The sequence below is a fragment of the Paroedura picta genome, chromosome 5 (genome assembly GCF_049243985.1).
Source record: "Paroedura picta isolate Pp20150507F chromosome 5, Ppicta_v3.0, whole genome shotgun sequence".
NCBI classification, from domain to species: Eukaryota; Metazoa; Chordata; class Lepidosauria; order Squamata; family Gekkonidae; genus Paroedura; species Paroedura picta.
In genome coordinates, this window is record NC_135373.1 from 22,110,327 (window position 1) to 22,115,258 (window position 4,932).

Sequence of the window (4,932 nt, forward strand, 5' to 3'; positions counted from 1 at the left end):
TTGCCACCAGGGTCTAATGGGTAAAGCATTGGACTAGTCCAGGGGTAGTTAAACTGCGGCCCTCCAGATGTCCATGGACTACAATTCCCAGGAGCCCCTGCCAGCATTTGCTGGCAGGGGCTCCTGGGAATTGTAGTCCATGGACATCTGGGGGGCCGCAGTTTGACTACCCCTGGACTAGTATGTGTGAGACCCAGGTTAAAATCCCTACTTGTGGAGAAATTCCCTCAGACCAATCGGCCTTTTCCTTTCATTGCTGAATATACCGATAGGTTAACTGACAGTTATCTCCAAATTTACCAGATAAGTAAAAGTACCTTTTTAAAAATGAAATGAAAGTCTGCATGCCTGTTTTCGTATTTCAGTCCCTTCAATATTTAGTAGTAACTGTCATTTCAGTAACTAGTCTTGAGAGTAAGAAGCTTGGTTTTTGGACCTCAAGAGTCAGCCTGTCGCAAAAAAGTTGGGAGAAGATTTGCAAAACCTGGGACATTTCTGTTCCCAAGGTTTTTTTTTTTTTGTGATTAGTTTTTTAAAGTCTCAGAAAATTACAGTAAATATTCTAAACTGTTCAGGGAAACCCCAGGAAGGATTAAAGATTAAGAACCACAAAACAATGTCATGAAGCATGTCCAGCCAAACATTCAGGAATATGATGTAAAAGTCCAGGAAAAACTGACTAAGGAACTTGAATTTACACCTATTGGGAAATCTGGCCTGATTTTCTATGTATGTTTGAAGAATATGAGTCCTACAATCACCATCAGCGTATTGACCTGTTTGTTCAAGGGTGATCTTTCCCAAAAGTTTTCTTTCTTGGACCACGGTGCATTTGGCCGGTTCCAACCTAGGGAGGGGCTCTCTGGTCCATAAAAGCAGACCTCTTGTTCACTCGAGCATCACAGAATTTCTCCAGAGGAAAATTAAGAACAAGATAGACCCAAAACAGGACATAAAACCCAAATCAAGGCCAACTACAGAGAGGACCATGAAGCTGCACCTTACCTGCCTGATCTTCGTTCTTTTCAGCATGACCACCCAAAGCCTCCATGCCTTCTTCTTTAAGGTGAGAAGAATCTAGCAATTTAGATGGGGTTGCCAGGAGGTGGCGGGAGATCTCATAGAACCACAGAATTGGACAGGGCTATTTAATAAAGATAAGTGTAAAGTTCTACATCTGGGTCAGAAAAATGAAAAGCATGCCTACTGGATGGGGGATACGCTTCTAGGTAACACTGTGTGTGAACGAGACCTTGGGGTACTTGTGGATTGTAAGCTAAATATGAGCAGACAGTGTGATGCAGCGGGAAAAAAGGTGAATGCCATGTTGGGCTGTATCAACAGGGACATCACATCAAAATCACAAGATGTCATAGTCCCATTGTATACGGCACTGGTCAGACCACACCTGGAGTACTGTGTGCAGTTCTGGAGGCCTCACTTCAAGAAGGACGTGGATAAAATTGAAAGGGTACAGAGGAGAGCAGCGAGGATGATCTGGGGCCAAGGAACCAAGCCCTATGAAGATAGGTTGGGGGACTTGGGAATGTTCAGCCTGCAGAAAAGGAGGTTGAGAGGGGACATGATAGCCCTCTTTAAGCATTTGAAAGGTTGTCATTTGGAGGAGGGCAGAATGCTGTTTCCTTTGGCTGCAGAGGAAAGGACGTGCAGTAATGGGTTTAAACTACAAGTACAACAATATAGGCTAGATATCAGGAAAAAATATTTTTCACCGTCAGAGTAGATCAGTAGTGGAATAGGCTGCCTAAGGAGGTGGTGAGCTCCCCCTCACTGGCAGTCTTCAAGCAAAGGTTGGATACACACTTTTCTTGGATGCTTTTGGATGCTCTGGGCTGATTCTGCATTGAGCAGGGGGTTGGACTATATGGCCTGTGTGGCCCCTTCCAACTTTATGATTCTATGGTTCCATGATGCAGGCCATCTAGTCCATCCCCCTGCTCAATGCAGGATCAACCTAAAGCATCCAGGATAAGTATCTGCCCAGCTGCTGCCTGAAGACCACCAGGGAGGGGGAGCTCCCTTAGGCATCCCATCCCACTGCTGAACTAAACTCAGAATCCTAGAGTGGGAAGGGGCCACATAGGGCATGTAGTCCCACATCCTGCTCAATGCAGGATCAGCCTCAAGCATCCAAGATAAGTAACTGTCCAGTGGTGCTTAAGGACCGCCATTGAGGCGGAGCTCACCACATCCTTAGGCAGCCAAATCCACTTCTGAACTATGCTGTGAAATTTACAGAATTTTCCCTTGGCCAAAACAGAGCAGCTAAAACAGATCTCTGTGTTTCTTTCTGTTTGCAGACCCAAGTCAACAAAGAACTAGCGAGCTCGGAAACACACAATGCAGAAGAGGGCGTAGCTGAGACTTCTGGCCTGCAGGTAAGATCGGTCCTGAGGCTGGGTTGAAATATTCCACTGTGGACGCAAGGGGGGGCAATGTGGCCCTAAGAGAAATAGTTAGGGAAGAAGGTTTCCAGTCTTTCAGAGGGTGGGAATTCTCCCAGGTTTTTAAAATTTGTTTGATGGTACTGAAACTGCAAGGAGGAGAATGGGTACAGCTTTGCCTGCCTGTGTACTCCTCAGATAAATACTTCCTTTAGAACTGGCTCTCTGCACGTGTTTAGAGGCTCTAAGAAGCAAAATGTTTCAAAAACAAATAGTGGCAAGTTTCAGAGAATGACCCATTAGGTCAGGTCACTTTTTCCTGGCCCAAGAGGGAATATGGACACCCTACACCAGGGGTAGTCAAACTGCGGCCCTCCAGATGTCCATGGACTACAATTCCCAGGAGCCCCCTGCCAGCGAATGCTGGCAGGGGGCTCCTGGGAATTGTAGTCCATGGACATCTGGAGGGCCGCAGTTTGACTACCCCTGCCCTACACCATAGATAGTCCTTGGCAGGGTCTGTGCACTGGCAGGTTTAAAGTGCTGTATGAATGACCGAGCTGGATCCCCAGGTCCCACCTGGAGGCTGGCATCCCTGTTTGGGCCAGAAAATAGCTAGCCCCCTAACAATAGAGGCTGTTCATGATTTCATCGCATTTTACATTCCCTCCTTTTCCAGATGTTATTCTGATTGGATGGGGTTGGGCCCTCTTTATCTGGGACAAGGAGGCACCGGGGTGTTCAAAGCTTTCCTCTTCCCACTACAGGCTTTTCTACAGAGGTCCAAGCGCTCCACCAGCTCCTCCATAGACTGTGAGTTGTGCTGCTTCTGCTGTGACCTAAAAGGATGCGGTTTCTGCTGCCATTTCTGACAGCTCCCCGTTCCAGCCCCACACACGAACCTCAGCCTCCCCACACGGTCCTCCAAGCTGCTCCCCTCTTCCCTCGATGTCTACTGGTTTATTTCTTCAGCGTTTCACTTTGTGTCTTGTTTTTTTTCCTTCTTTTCCTTGGAATTAAAAACATGTTGACCTCATGACTTTGACTGTGATTTTCCAATTAGCGTGCGGACACACACACAAATATGTTCTCCTTCATTCAAGTTAGGGTGGCCAGCTTTGCCTTGGGAAATACTTGGATATTTGGGGGGTGGAGCATGAGAAGGGTGGGGTTTCGGGAGGGGAGGGACTGAAATTGGCTACCAGCTGATCTCTGTCACCCAGAGATCAATTGTAACATTGATACATAGCAACTTTGACTCTTATAAGAAGTTTTTGTGTGATGTAATCGACAATGCATCATAGTAGGCTTGTGTGTACCTTTTGGGATCCAAAGATCAAACGCTGGACAAATTTAAGGTAAATGTGAACTATGTCAGGAACAAATTCTCAAAAGGTTCTTGAACGTAATCCAATTGCTTAGAGAAGAAGGGCATTTACTTGACTCCCAAAAGAGGTACAGAATCAGGCCTGAGTAGCTGAACCCTGGACCTGGCTTCTTGCAAAAGGAGGTCCCAAAATGCTCCTATTTCCATAAATCTGCAGCAGACACCCAGGAGCCCTCCTCATTCCTTTGCTCGTTGACTGGCTTGTATCATAAATCTGCAGATGAGCATAATTTGATACTGAGTATCCAGTGGCCTTCTGCCGATGACTGAAGAAGAAAACATCCACCCATTCAGCTCTGACTCTTCTCGTTTTGTTTCGACCCCTTCCTTTCTCAGTCCCCTTTTTCTACCTACCTTTTATTCCTAACTAGGACGTACTGGTTGCCAACTCTGGGTTGGGAATTTTCTAGAGATTTGTAGCAGGCAGAGTTTGGGGAGAAAGCTCCACCAGGATGTGATGTCATAGAGCCCGCCCTCTGAATCTGCCATTTTCTTATTGGGAAGCATGTAATTCTGCAAGAAAGACAGGTATCCCTTAGAGCAGGGGTAGTCAACCTGTGGTCCTCCAGATGTGCATGGACTACAATTCCCATGATCCCCTGCCAGTGTTTGCTGGGAGTTGCTCATGGGAATTGTAGTCCATGCACATCTGGAGGACCACAGGTTGACTACCCCTGCCCTAGAGCAGAGGTAGTCAAACGGTGGCTCTCCAGATGTTCATGGACTACAATTACCAGCGTGGCAGGGGCTCATGGTCATTGTAGTCAATGGACATCTGGAGAACCACATTCTAGCCATCCCTGCACTAGAGACTGGCAAATTCTGAATGTTTGAGGACAGTGCTTACCAGAGATTGGATACCAAGCCCAATACTAGCTCTGGACAGAACTTAGCTTATAGGCAGGACCCCTGGTGAGGGTCCATCCCCCTAACCAGGAGGTGAACACACACCAGTTTAATATGCTGTTTTATTTCACAGTGTGGCTACCCACTTTCTACTTTGTTGATGGTTGGCTTGCCAACTCTGGGTTGGGAAACCCCTGGAGATTTGGGGTTTGTGGAAATAGCCCAAGAGGGAGGAGGGATAACACCTCAAGAGGTGTACAACATCATGAATTCTGCCCTTCAAAACTGTGGGAA

At 46.8% G+C, this 4,932-nt stretch overlaps 1 long non-coding RNA gene across 1 annotated transcript; it reads left to right on the forward strand.

The window, feature by feature from the left end:
* Positions 1-886: 886 nt before the first annotated feature.
* Positions 887-3,441, forward strand: LOC143839003 (uncharacterized). The gene is made up of 3 exons (XR_013231516.1): positions 887-1,066; positions 2,322-2,399; positions 3,173-3,441. It is a non-coding gene; the product is annotated as an uncharacterized LOC143839003 (long non-coding RNA).
* Positions 3,442-4,932: the final 1,491 nt, after the last annotated feature.